Genomic DNA, 15,346 nt, shown 5'->3' on the forward strand with positions numbered 1-15,346 from the left:
TTATTAACAGCTCCTGTTAATTTGCCCTCCGTCTCTAACACTTCCTCCAGAGTCTGGGCCTTGATTAAGCTTTTGTTTGTTGCTCGGTTGCCTCCCCCTGAAAGCACATTTATTTCGTGTTTCGGTTTAAACAAAAGACATGAAGTCATCACTTACCAGATTTGTTTCTGTGCCACCTCTCACCCCGAGCTTCAATATTCCTGTTTATGCCACCTCCACACCTTCTCAAAGACCACCGTCGCCGTGAGGTTGGAGTCAGTAACCCTCCCGCTTCTGACATTTAACTTTATTATTCTCTGCATCTGCCAAAGTGATCCTCCATCTTATCCCTTCCTTTCGTCTTTCTCTTTTCTCCCTTGCACACACACGCTCCTCCTGACCCTCTCTCGTCTAACCTTTACTTAAAGCCAGAGGATTTAAACACAGACGGGGAGAGAAGATCTTCAGCCCCGTTCTCTCTTGAAACCACTTAAACACGTCTCCCGGACGCCGCCATCGCCCCGCCCCTTTCGTAAAAAACCAGACGAGTCGGCGCTGACCCGTGTCAATGTGCTCTGACATTTGAGGTGGCCAAGTGAATATCTTATGTCTTTGTTCAGCAGATGCATGTTTTGTGTTTGTGGTTAGCCTTTTCTTTTGAGACATGCTCCTCGGTTTCTTGGGGTGAAACAGGGAGACTGATTATAGCTGACATGTTGACCAGTCGCTGCTGTTCGGGGATTCGAGGGCGTGCTCGTTGTTTCGACCCCGACACAGCTCATGTTTATATTTAGTAACCACAGAGCATCTTGTGATGGGATCACACCAGCCGCTGCGCCCACCAGCATGTTAATGTTCCGACCCCTGACTTCTCATTAGTCATTAACTCATTGATACACGAGTACTCAGAGCTCATCGATAGGATCGTGCCCATCGTTGAACTCGGCCTTCATTTGTATCTCAATGCACATGTAAAGCTTTGTGACTTTACCTTGCACGATTAAATGCAATGGTGTTGTCAGAATCTGGCAAAGTACTCAAATCCGCTTCCATCGTAGATCCAACTACAACTGGTGTGTCCACGACCACGGCCATCATGGAACTGAAAAGTTTCATGTCGGCACAGTTGTGACACTACTGCACTGACAGAATCTGTCTGTAATATGTGTTTCTGAATTTCAAGGCAGCTCAGTGTTGACATAAGGTGGCATTTGCTCATTATCTCACCAGTGTTTCCCACTGCCACTCTCACGGCAACTTCCAACCATCTCCCACAGCAGAGAAAACTGTCTCATGCACCACCGACATACATCCCACATGTCTGTAACTTTGCTGTGTTCAGCCTCAGACTGAAGCTAAGCAGCCCACAGGAAGAAACAACACTGCCTTACTAAATAAGAATATGATAAACGGGACATGGGGACGTGATGTTACTGCACCGAGCGGCAACCAACTTCTTTCCATTTCCTCTCCCATGTCACAAAAACCAACAACTCTTGCCTAACAGGGGACACACCGTGTTAATTTGCTCTCTGGTGGGATGCCTTTTACATCGTACGATGGTCAGGCATCAGTAGAAGGTGACTGTCAGTTGGAGGATGGCATCGTATATTGGTCCAACCTTAGTGGGGTGTCTTAAATTTAGGTTTAAATAATCTTAAAGTCTCTTCCGGCTTGAAATACGAAAGCAGTGAAGATGTTTGAAAGTTGTGGCTGTCTCCTCTGTTTATAAGTCAAACACAGGTAACGTACCTGAATACATAATCAGACACAATCTTGGTCATGATGTGATATTGAGTGTGCTAATAAATATTAGGTAGTATTTGACCAACCACATTTTTCCAATCAGGTAAAGGGCACTTGGTGTGTGCACCTAATCAAGTCTGTCTGCTCAATTTAAGTTTGCATTGATTCGATCTTTATCTCCGTCTCCCACTTTAACTCCCCCTCCTTATATGTTTCTCTGACTCAAAGCAATTTCAGGTTTTATTTACACCTCCTTCCCTCTCTTTTCTCCTCCTCTCCTTCAGCTCGACTTCTGAGGTTTCTTGCTTTGGCCTGTGGAGAAAGAACCGTTCGCTGGGACAGCGTCTGTTTCCCCGCTCGAGTGGACACACGGAAATCAGACCCGACTGGACCGCGACACGTGCAGTGCAGACCGCCGACAAAACTACAGTTTTACTCACCTTTGGGAAAAATATAGCTGAAGATTCATCATTTTTAAAAGGACCCTTGCTGATACGTCTAAAGAACTTCATAATCATCACATAATCGAATTCAGAACCATCCAGGAGGCTCAGCTGAAGCTCGACCCAGCTCGTCCTCCACCGGGCAGGACGTCTCCGCCTTCCTCCCTCTGGAGTTAATCTGCTAAAGTAGAGGTGAGTGAGCTAATTTACACGTTTTGTCCACTATGAGAACACACACATCATAGCGTAGATCAGCTGTCATTTTGACTTTTATACAGTTCTAGTGAGGCATGGTGTTTCTAATAAGCCCGGTGCTTTGGGCTGGGTTTGACAGGGCAGCCTGCCTCAGCTGATGGCTCCCCCACTGAAGCTCCTTTCAGCAAGAGCACTTGACAGCACCCAGTGGCATTTCAGTGTGAAAAGCAGCGATATGTGAAGGATTCCTTTTTTTTTTTTTTCTTAAATGATTCTACCAATTCTGGCCAAACAAGCCCGGTCGGCAAAAAGGGGTGTCTGTTGCCATAGCAGCAGGTGCTGATCCATATGCGTGACTGGAATGTGATTTTTTTGGGAAAGATGTGCTGAACTGTGCTGGGGGAGACGGAGCCTCCCCAACATAATATATTTCCTGGATCTGTCATTTTTGAGGAAACGGATCGGTGGCTTTGGCTCGGTGTCAAGGGCAGGTCCAAGCTGGTGCCGCCGTGATGCATGATGATGAAACCTATTGACATTTAGAGGAAACTACTGCATCCTGTAGTGGACGCAAGCCATATACTGTTGTTATTTTGATGGTAACTGATCCTCCGTGTCCCCTGCAAGTCTGTCCCACTTTTTTATATCATGCTGCAAATTCTACAGATGAAAGTGTTCTTCTCTTCAAGACGTTACTGGGTTAAAATCCTTCATCCTGAATGTAGGCCCTGTCCTAGTTCTGCTGGGGGGGGAAACTGGGTTGTTCTGTTCATGTTGGTGTATTTGAACATTCATAAATAAATATGTCTCTAAGTTGCACTATCCTCAAATATCTTTTAAAGTAACTGTTAGCTCAAAAGTCACAGACAAGCTGAAATTACAACGCAGCTTTCTATGCTTGCAATATTTCAAATTAGGGTATGTTAATATTTCTGGCAGTAAGTTTCTAGATATTATTATGCTGTTCAATTAACTGACATTTATTCAGACTAATTGAGTATTTTATATTAGCGTCTATCATCCTGAACAACCAGACAAAGAGTGTATTTGCTTTACCTGTTCAAACAGCAAGGATTTGGGATACACAGCATATGTGAACTTTACACCTGGATTAACACAAATCCTCTTAAATCTCTCACAATGTGTGACAAATTGCATATATCTCAGGTTTATCCAACACCTTTGCTCTTATGTTTTGATGACAAACTGTCTGTCACCCTGTGGTTTGTGGCCTTTGAATTTGAAATGTGTTTGACACCGATCATGAAAATATCTATGAGTACAAGAATGCAAACAATCTGCAGAGGCTTTTAAAAGTACAACATGCAGATAATTACTGAGAAACCATTATGTCGCCACGCATAATTGCTCCAATTGAGTTGAAAGTGTGGAACAAGGTTAAACCAACATTTAGGCTCAATCAATCCACACACAGACAGCAAAACTGTTGCGCCTAGATCTGGCCAACACCGGATACGTTCATTTGGCCCACATATCACGTGGAATGATGGCGCTGATGCGGTCGGCTTGAACCAAATAAACCAGAATTTGCCCAAATCTGGGCCACAGCTCATTTTATTCCAGTGGGCTCAATCCCTTTTGGTTTATTTGGTTCGCCCCTGGCTGACATCTAGGATTGGACCGCCCAAGTGCCATCATTCCACACAGTATGTGGGTTGTTTGAGGGAGTCTGTTAAATTGTGCTATCTGGGCACTCATTTCGGCTTGTTATGGTTATTTGAAAGGTCATGTAGACGAGAGGAGGACACTTCTATTAACAGATTTTTTTCTGTGTGTACGATTCTAATTAAATCATGGCTCTCTGCGTCTAATCATATTTATAGAGACCTAGTTTTCCCCTTTAGTTGTGCAGTTTGCAGTAGAGGTCCCGTATTTTCAGATTTAATATTTGTAATTCACATTGACTGAACAACGATACGAACATCATGGATTTGAAAATAAAACAAAACTGCAGCTTCCAATCTGTGAACATATTTAACTTATATTAAGAGAAGCTGGATGTGGCTTTATTCATTATGTTTGTCTTTTTCTTTCTCAGACAGCTTATCTGCTAGAAGCCCTCCAGTCTGCTTTGAATTTAATGAACGCTTCCGTATAAAAGTCGTTTAAAACTTCAAAACACCCAGATAAAGACTCCTGCAGGTGTATATTCAACCTCGTTTTCTTTGGAACGTGTCTTTTATTTCAGTGATACAAAGAACCCACATTCTGTTTTCAGAATTGCTCAACAACAAACTGACAACATATTCCTGTCAGATCAGTCTCATTAGGTTTTGGTGTTCATCGATCAAGATGGCTTCCTCGGGAGCGTAGCCCTGAGATACATTTCAAGTTTCCTCAAAACACTGAAATGTGTCTTTCTTTCTGTCGAGAGCATGGCAGCAACCAGCAGCGTAGCGTAATAAGGACCTAAACCTGATCAAACATACATCTAAGCTCATCTGGCAGTCAGGAATGAAGCAGCTCAATTACTTGGAATGATAAATGTTCTTCCATATGGCAGCTGCACGTTTAAACTCTCATTGTTAATCTCTTGATACCGATCATCTGCTTCCTCTTTTTTTTCTCTGAATGCAAAATCTTCTCAATGTTTAACCACAGTATGGCTGGTGTTTTTTCTACTGATGCTGAAATACTTGAAATTTAATCAAATTAGATTCAAGTGTGGTTCATTGTCCTATAAACTCTGGTTGTTAACATGAGAGCGATGGTAAATTTACTATAAAAAGCCGAACAAGTGGAACCTATCAAGTGGGACTTAAGAGGTTGTGTCCTGTAAATGAAAGAATGGGTATCTAATGGGCCTTCAGGGGGTTTAAACAAAAAGGGAACTGTTGGTTGTCAAGTGACAACAATTGTAGTGTTGGTTTTTTCAGTTAACACTTTATTTGAAGGGGTGTACATACCTTCTAGGTACTTAGAAGTGAGCAGTGAACAATACAATTTCTTTTTATTTTCTTTTTTGTGACACCTTGATATCGACCAAGATAACATCAGATTCAAAATGTATTTGTCGTTTTCCAACACAGATAGTTTTTTTTAATGAAATGTAACTGTGTAAACTAGTTCATGCTATTCAGACATTGTTATTTATATATATATACATACATAAACATCTGCTATTTGTTTAAATTTGCATTGGGATGAATGAAAACAGCAGTGACAAGATGGTGATGATAATATGGTCAGCATCTTCATATTTAAAGTTCGACAGCTTGTAAACATTGTCCTTCCACTTTGAATGCATGTGAGCATCAAGCATCAATGATGTAAACATGGAGTCCACCTGCTGGAGACAGGTCTCTGTAAAGATGTGTCACTGATTTCCTTTTGCTTGTGAACCCCAGTTCATTAATTTCCTGCGACCAGATATTAGCCAGTTAGCAGCTTTAGCACCAGGTCAGTCCGGCTGGTCCAGTTGGCTGCATCTTCATGTGCTGCCGTTGTTATAGCAAAAGGCTAACTTGTTAATGTCCCTTTTATGACAACTTGACATTAATCAAGAAACCATAATCTGTCATAATCAAGACAAAGCAGTCCTAACTGTCAATTTAAAGAAACTAGTTAGCTTTATGTGTTGACACATTGTGTTGAACTTGTCATTCAAAATGAAGTGTTATCACCCTGTAAAATGCTTTGTACCAGTGTCATGATTACGTCATTAAGAACTAATTAAATGTTATAAGGTGAGTTTGACTACAGGGAATAAAAATCAAGGTGTTTTTATTCGCGTATTGCCAAAGTAAGCAAACTTCTGCGAACTGGTAGCTCGCAGCTAGCATTTTAATCTCATGCACACCCCTTCAAACAGATTGTTAAAGTATCTTGTATTTTTCTATTTCATCTTTGTGTGGAGTGAAAAAAATGGTGTTGCGGATCGTCTTACAATTTCAGAAAAATAATCAGTGTGCATTGCAACTTATGATCTCAGGAATCAGTTTAGAAATCCCAGTTGAATCTTTCGACATATTTCTTAACATTCAATTAAGCTTTGTACTCAGAGGGCTTGACAATAGTAGCTACCACCTCTTTTAATGCTTGACAGAGCTCTGAACTTTATTTGGCCATAAAATTGGGCCTTTTTTTTACCTCAGTCAATGAGATTTTTTCAGCCTGAGCAGCTCTGCCTCTTAGAAATATTGCTGTGACTAAAACCTTCCCTGGCTTATTCTTTCAAGAGGATGTTAAAACATGTTGGCTGAACATCACACTTTGGACAGACTAGACACAACAGGAATTTTTTTGGCACTTGGCATCTTCTCGACCGTGGCGTTCGCAGTTACGCTGAATTCTCCAGGTGTTTCTTTAGATGCACAGCCTAATTTATTTCCAACATGGTGCCTCTGTGATAAATTGTGCGCTCCGCAGACCTGAAATCATAGCACATTATTCAGCTAGCGACTGTAATGAAGCCGGCGGTGGAGCTTGTACCAACTCACTGGGAAGCACATTAGTCTATTTTCTAACTCCTGCATTCATGCTGCCTTCTGCACAAACTTATTTATATTATTCCTACACCTTTACTATCCCTCACATTCTGCATAACAGACAATTTGTTCAATATAGCTTATGACATCTGGTTTGAGTGGTAAACGTATTAAATTGGGATTTTTTCTTTACTTGTCTGAACTTTTCATTTGATTTAAGCCTTAAACTTGTTGTTACTTAGATGAACTAGCTCAAACAGACATGAGAGGAGTCCTCTAACCAGATAGTATGAGAGGCATTTGGGTGATAAAATGCACCATATGAATATTATAACAACATGTATCCTTATAATGTTGGTCATTATCCAGATTAAGGCTGAGATTTACTGTCTCATTAACTGGGAAGAGACTATTTTGTATGAAAGACATCTGGCGGAGGCAATAAATTCACTGACATTTCTTGTGGAGTAATTAATTTCATGGAAAAACCTTGATCAGTCAGTTCTCCTCGTCAGAAACGGCTAATAGAGCGGCTCGGCCTGTGCATGTGTGAACTGCGGGGCAGACGAGTGCGATCTGTTCCATCCTTTTTAGTATTCAGCGTGTTGGCGTGATCCTGTCGTGACTTGATTAAATGGTTATCCTCCCGGAGGCAGAGGTTAGTTTACTCAGCGTTCACCTTGAGCCACACACAACACATCACCATTCGTCTAATCTGAGTCATAGTCAGGGAGCAAGCCTGAATGCATGTAGATTAACTGTTGGGGAACTGTTAGAATTTGGTTGGGGAGTGTGAGTGTGTCAAGGTGAGTGCATGGGTGGCCTCGGGTGGCTTTGTGAGTGTTACAGTGGAAGGCTCAATCCCATTTACATATTTTACCGCTACTCCTTTTTTCTCTGCACTCAAAAACTCCTCCTATAGAACAGGACAACCCTTCAAGACCATCATACGTCGTCTCTTGTTGTTGATGGCGTCCATGTAAACAGACACGACGACACAATTCCACTATGCCGTCTTCAGCGGTGGTGATTTACTGTGGCAATTGTGGTATTATCACAACACTATTTATTTGATGGAGACCAAAATACGTGGATGCGCGCAATTCATTCACAACTTAAGAATATGAATCAAGTCATAAAATAAAAAAAGGACATTACCTGGCCAGTAGTTTCACACAGCAGTCAGTCCATCACTTCATCCGCGGACGTCAAGATGAGCAACTGGACAGCCGCTGAGATCCAGGAGATTCTAGCGTCTCCTCGGTCTCTGTAGCTGTCTTCGTTGTCCGCTTGTTGTTGTTGTAGCGGCAAGCTACTAACGGTCGCTACTTTCAAATTAAAAGCCCCCTGCTAAGAACCCAGCTCTAAACTCCAATGGGGTGCAATGTAAAGCTCTTATTTTGAAGACAAAGTCGACCTGCTTCACTGTTCACGCCCAACTTCATGCTTCATGTCACGTCACATGTTTACGCCTACCCCAGTGGCGGCCAAGTGGCGGCTTTTTGGAAAAGAAGGAATATTACACCTCCCTTTTAGAAAGACAAGGCGGCACATTGCAGCCTTTACCTTGCTGCAAATGTGCCGCCTTTTCCATCTAAAAGGGGCTAACAGCTAACATTAACCTGTGCTCCTGCCTTACCGGCCTGCACTACTATTAGAAGAGTGGTACCAAGTGCAGCAACTACTGTCAAGTGTGGGATTGTCATGGACAAAGCAGCAATAGCAAGCTAGTTAGCTAGCAAACTAGTTAGCTACAGAGACACAAGCATTGTCTGTTATAAAGAAAAGGACCAGAACACATTAAAACACCAGAGAGCTCTCATGAACGGAGGGCAATGTAGCCCGAACACTTGGCCCTATCCCTCTATCTCAGCAATAAACGTGACACCCTGCCCCTTAAAGTGAATGCTCAAAATGGAGGAGCAGGGCTAAGTGGTAGGGGAAAGAGCTGTATTGGAATTAGACCTAAGCTTGTGTGTGTGTGTGTGTGTGTGTGTGTGTGTGTGTGTGTGAAGTCAAGGCCACCTCTCAAAGCCTTGCTGTTCACTTCGCATCTTCCTGATCACCACGGTGATAGCTAAGTCTGATGCTGCCGCTGTATTCGGGGAATTTACTGATAAGGACTCGGACTGTGTGGACACACAGTACACGTTTCTGTGCGTTAATGCGACCTCTGCATCATTTTCCAGCCTTAATGAGCCACTTTCTCTCTGATTTCTGATCTTTTCTTGCCTCTATTTTGTCCATCTTACGCTCGGCTTCATTTTGAGTAATGCATCTCAATTTTAATTGTAGATTTAATGGATTGAAACGCTGCTCAGCTTGAATGATAGCATTAGGAACCTCTGAGTCATAGAACAGCATTGAAGGATGGCCGGGAGCCTCTGAGTGATATATCTTTAGGTTGAATGGGAGTCTTAGAGACCTTTTGGGTAATGCATCTTCACTTCACTGATAGATTAACAAATCAGCTAATTTGACTAACAAATCAATCAAAGTGGAGAAGGATCGCATCCACTTAATTGGAATTGGCTTAAGACCTCTGCACGACTTAAGGACAGAGGATATAACTAAACATAATCATGCCACTCGCGCTCCCTCGGCTTTTCTATCTCTCTTTCAGTTAATTTCTCTGTGTGTTCGTAAAACTTCTGCATTCATCACTGACTGCTTCTGATGCCGGCGATGCATCATTTTAAGCTTATCTACTGTTGCAGTTGCGGCGAGTCACGCGGAATAAAAGCAGCTGCTAAATGTATAAACTGCTCGTTTTTGTGCGCGTGTTCGCTTTAAGAACATTTGTTGGGAGAGAATCTTGGTCCAGGATTTGATTGGCCGCGCTAGACGACAAGCCTGCGGGAGGTTGCGCTAATCTCTTTCATCGCCTCCTCATCCCACCATCCCTCAATCCATCCAATTCTTTTTTTTCCCCTCAATCTTCCTCTCTATTGTGCCAGTCTGGACTGCCAGGTTCTACCATGGCTATTCCAACACAGGGAGGGGCTGTGGAAGGCTGCCAAACACTCCCAATGCATCCAACCACACACACACACACACACACACACACACACATAGACCTGTTGTCACGAGCCAAATTCCATCAGAAGGCTCCGCTCGCTTGGCTAGCTCGCTCTTGTTGCCCCTTCACCTGAGATGTTCCCTCCTCCTCCGGCCCCCATGCGGCGAGACCCAGGTGGAACCGGACAGCTGCAGTTCAGCCACCCTGCAATCGACCCACGCATCCTGGGTGCCCTCCTGCCCACGTGGAGAGCCTGTTGGGATGGAGGTATAGGCAGTCAGGAGGGAGGGAGAGCCACGTGCATTAGCCACGCTAATCTCATTAGCGCTGCCGTGATTGAATCCCGTAGGAATCTGCAGCCATTGCCAGGAGAGACGGAGTAGCTTGTATATTATTAAAGGGTTTGCTCTGTCGCAGGGGATGTAGAGGTTGGGAATGGGATGAAAACAGAGACAGACAGACGGACTGAGGGTGAATGAGGGAAAGTGCAAAAGCGATATAAATGAGTAGGGAAAGAGAAAGAATCGTGCCCCGCCTCTATACTGAAACTGTCTACATAAAAGGCAACGAAGAATGAAACAGGGACAAATGAGAGACGCTGATTAAAAACCAAATGAAAATAAGCCTACTACTGCATATTAGAACAACGGGGAAAAAAAGAAATAATCTGTAATTGCTCAATTACAGCAGTAACAAGTGCGGCTCCCGATGTATAGCACAACCTGAACAACATGCTCAAGCGAAATTAAACAATATAACGTGGCAATTTAAAACAAACAGCCTTATCAGGAAGGAAGGGAAGCATGAACAGAAAATATGACTGGCTCACCACCAAGTATTTAAACAACAGCGGAAGGAAAAAAAGTGGAATGGAAGTCCAGTGGTCGTCCAGCAACACTAGAGATTATAATTGATGCTTACACGTGTGACAAGCATGAAATGAGATGAAAAAAGACAGGAGATTATGAAATAGCTTTATTTTGTTGAGACAATGAGTTAGTTTTGAAGGAGATCTTGAGACATTTCCAGCTGTGTTTTACGCCAAACCTTGATGTTTTCATAAACATAACCGAGTATTTTTCATTGCCTTGAACAACCAGAGACTAAGAACAGCATTGTGATGAGAGAGAAATAGAAAATTGAACCTCAACAATAGAAAGGTTGTAACATAAAGAGACAAATGGCTTGAACTTATTTGTGGTTTTGCAGAAACGTACTTAACATACAGTTAATCCTTCGATTGGGTTGAGCAATGCTGTGCTTCTGATCCGGTTAAGTTTAGGCACAAAAACCACTGGGTTCAGGATGGGAGAAGATCAAGTTTTGGCTAAAAATATCTGTACTGTCACCACAATCAGGGCTGGAAATCGCTCCGAGTTCTCCCTAGAATATCCAGTGCTGTCATGCTTACAAATGTGTAAGTGCTGTGGTCCCTCGTCAACAAATGAGCAAGCTTCATCCCATACATGATATGCAAACGTAATATTCTAGAATTGTTGATATGGTACATGGCACGTAGGTATTCCGAGCAAAAGTTATCTTCCAACATGTAACCCTGGCGACTAGGCTCTGAATGTAGTTTATGGGACAAAGGCTGATTCAAAATAATAGCGGGAAAAAAAGAAATGCCAAAATCCTTCGATTCAGAGACGTCTATATCTTTAGAGACCTCACCTCCTTTATTTATTATCAGAGTTAAATCTTGGTGTTTTTTTTCTATGCCTCCCCTGTCAGTTTATGTCAGCTCTGGCCTTTCATAGCCTCCCATGTGGAACCACAGTACAAGATATATTTTGAAGCCTCACTAGACAGCGTCCTTGTATGCTTGTGACTGTCCAAACAACAGACCATCATCTCCCCCTCTCTCCTCTCCAGTCCCTCCCTCCCAGCCACATGTTAGGGTGTTGTCATCTCTAAAACAACCCTCCTCCTCCTCTTGTTCTCTCGCCTCCCTGACTTTATTCCACCACCTCCTCTGTCCTCTCTCCTCGTTTTTTCTTTCCTACTCTCTAATTTGTCCCGTCCTGTCTCCATTCTTTTCTCTTCTCTTGCCTCCCCCAGAGGACTTTCATCTTGTTTTTGCTGCTGCTCCAGTAGCTCCTAACCCTTGAGTTTGGGAATCATCATCTAAGCAGACTGTTGTTTTAGTATCTATGGTTCGTTTGGTGTCTGGGACCCCGACAGCTTCACTTACTGTGGCAAGTCAGTCGGAGAAGCCTTGTGTGTGTGTGTGTGTGTGTGTGTGTGTGTCTGTGGCAGTTAGAGGAAACACTAAGTAAAGTGACACTTTATAAACTCGCTGTTTGTGTTGTATCTCATTAAAGACCAAAAGTTTAACTCTCTTGACAAGCACATCTAATGGCTTCGTGGTTGCATAAATTCTGTTTCCTCTTATTACCCGGTTCTTTTCAGTTTCTTGCACATTATTTAAAGCACAGCTTCTTTAGTTATTAATGGAATTTTTGTTGCGTTTATGATAGATTTTATATATGTAATTGAATGTTTGACTAGTGATCAAAGTGCTGGATCAGAGTTTGTCAAACTGTTGTTTATAGGGGATAGTATACGCGAGTAAAAGTAGTATTTTCTCAAACATATTCCTTGTTTCCTTTTTCTCACTCACATATAGTAAAACCTTGGTTAATCATCAGGACTTCATTGATTTAGACAATGATAAAAATCCTTTGCCATATACTATAATGAGTACTCTATGACTATACTAAAGGTGACAGTGCTCACACTCAATATTATTAATTAATTGTATTGTTTTGCAATATAGTTCTTTCTCTGCAGTCTTATCATAGCACCAACCAAAAAGGGATCCGAGCATGGTCCAGGAACGGCCCAGGACAGGTTTGCTCTCCAGCAGCAGATTCAGTCCACATGTACTCATCTACCAATACTGGTGAAGTGACAAAGGATACCAAAAGACGACACACCCACTCCATCCACAGCCTGTTCACCCTGCTGCCATCTGGCAAAAGATACAGAACCACCAGATAACAGAGCAACTGGAAGGAAGGAATTACAACTTGTACAACTGTAGAATGACAAAAGAATGTTGAACCTTAAAGGTTTCTGGACAAAGATACCAGGTCATCACATTCCAATGCTTTGGGTTGGTATGCGGCCCGAACTTCTAACCCAAAACAGTCGTTTTTTGACGCCCTTGGAAAAAAACCCAACACTCAGCTGAATCACCGTTGAACCCTTGTTTTGCTCTTCGTTGTCAAAACTGCCCAGATTACCCTTAATGCAACTTGGGCCGGTGACAGTGCAGTCTGAGTTCTGAGTGTGTTATGCTAGTAGCAAGCTTCATACGTTTCAGTAGGAACACTCCACAAGCCGTAAACAGACATTGATGTGTTTTGACCTGCCTGCTCACCTTGCTGCTTTGGACTCATTTGCCTGTTACTTAATGTAAGCCTGTCAGCCTACGCCTTCCATTAAAAGTCACCTAACTGCCCGCTGCCTGCTTGAGTGTCCTCCATCCTGTGCTGTGTACTCCAACCCAGCGGCATCCACGTCGTACACAAGATAATTGCAATCATTTTGGTGTTCCCTGTGCTTTTATTTAGCGCTATCATCAATGCAATTTGTACATCTTTCCAATATTTAAAGCCACTGTAGTTTTCATTTGCTTCATTCTGTTCCTTACTTTCCCCGTTTCTCCAGTCCTTTTTTTCTGCTCCTTCTCAGATTTTTGCATCGTTCTCTTCCCATTCTTCGTCACCCCTCCTCTGCTTCAGTTTTTGTTTTTCTCTTCTCTGCTGGCCCCGCAGCCTCGGCATGTCTGCTCTCAGTTTATTTGCTTATTCCATGTTGTCTTGTCAGAGTCGCCGTCCAAATCGCTGTAATGCCAAAGACATGTGACACAAGCCGCGCTGTTCGACAGACCTCTCTCGGCTCTCTCTGATTCCTCCTCTCGTCACACTGGTCATCTTTTCTTTCCCCTTTCATTTTCTTTCATTTCCATGGTCCTCGATCTCCTGACTCCTTCCCCCTTTACCACTTTACATTGTCTCTTTTCATTTGCTTCACGCTGTCACACAGGTGACCTTTGGTTACATCCCAGACTCTCCTTTTCGTCCCTCGCTTTCCCTCTTCCCCGCCTCTTGATTTCCTCTCTGTTTCCATGTCTCTGTCTCAGGTGCATTGCTTGATATCTTCTGTTTCGCTTTGTGTTGTTATCTATTCGAGGTCAAAACAGGGCTCTATGCTTATCTCAGGTCCTCAGTTGCATCATTTTGGGGGCTGGAGGGAGGTTTTTCAACGCTGCAGACTTGTAAAACTTCTCCCAAACCTTTGGTTTTCCCAAAAGTAAAACATAAAAAAGGATGTCACTTTTCACTTTCTTGCTTTATTTCAGATTTATGATGTCTGATGGCATTTTGGAGATCTCGAGAGACAACTGTCCCCTTCCTCCCTGTCTGTGTCCTCGTCTGCCTCCTTTCACCTTGAAGCCACTCTTCAATATTTTCTAAAAGCACAGATGATCACATATCATTTATAGTGTCTGTTTTGCACCGTAAGTAGTATTTGGTGACATTCAATGTAATTGAATAGTTTGTATCAACCTGTTCTCACTCCAAGTGCTTCAAATATACAGCAGCCTGGTCAGCGGCCCTATACCTCTGATTTTAACTTCTTGAAGGGAATCTTTCTCCAGAGACCAGCGGTCACGTTCCATTTGTGACAAAGAGTCAGGAGTGATTTGTTTTCAGTGTATATAACATAAGTACATTAACATATTTAATGAAATAACGGATGTCTTGCATGATATTTTAGTCACAACAGTACAGTCAACACATATGTTGATCACAATACTAACTGTAGTCATTTAAACCCAAAGTATGATCTTTTCCTAAACCTAACGAGCTCTTTTTCTGCCTAACCGTAATTATACCATGACGGGCAATGGTGATAACAAAAGTCTTAATATGCCATACCATGAGAACTGTTCGGCAACACGCATTACATTGTCCAACCAGATGTTGCAAATAACTTTCTAGTGCTAACTACGCAACCGTTAAAGTGTGAAACTAGAAGATACAGCATCACATTTAAAGGTGAGGATCACTGATCACTTGCTGATTTTGATGAGTTGGAAGCGAGAACATGTTGACGGTATGGACAGTTGCTACCTTGATATAGCAACCAGGCAAAACTTGACCTCTTCCTGTTTTGGTTGTGCAATTGCAGACACACTTTGCGTCATAAAATGACCTTCCCTTTAATGGGAAAAATCTGTCCAGTTGGCAAACAGTTAAAACGAGGTTTATAGAGACAATTTATTTGCATATAAGTGGATGTGATTTCTCTACAGCCATCACACTTTCCAACTAGCATTTACTTCAGAATGACAGGTTGAAGCAACTTGCCAGTTGAACTTTAAGCCTTGTTATTCTTCACCATAGTTCTGCAAGGAAAGCCTTATATCATGTCCCTCAGACAACGGAGTCTTTCTTCTGCAGTCCTTGGCTGTTTCGCTGACAGGAGCCATCATCTCGTTGGGT

The 15,346-nt window shown here is 42.6% G+C and overlaps 1 protein-coding gene across 1 annotated transcript in view; it reads left to right on the forward strand.

Moving 5' to 3' along the window:
* The window catches only part of elfn2a (extracellular leucine-rich repeat and fibronectin type III domain containing 2a), a 256,747-nt gene that overhangs the window by 88,403 nt on the left and 152,998 nt on the right, over window positions 1-15,346 (forward strand). Inside the window, exon 2 of the mRNA XM_030424466.1 lies at window positions 2,010-2,360. The gene's annotated coding sequence lies outside the window, so the exon portion shown is untranslated. The remainder of the gene's footprint in view (window positions 1-2,009; window positions 2,361-15,346) is intronic.

Source organism: Sparus aurata, chromosome 1 (assembly GCF_900880675.1).
Source record: "Sparus aurata chromosome 1, fSpaAur1.1, whole genome shotgun sequence".
NCBI classification, from domain to species: domain Eukaryota; kingdom Metazoa; phylum Chordata; class Actinopteri; order Spariformes; family Sparidae; genus Sparus; species Sparus aurata.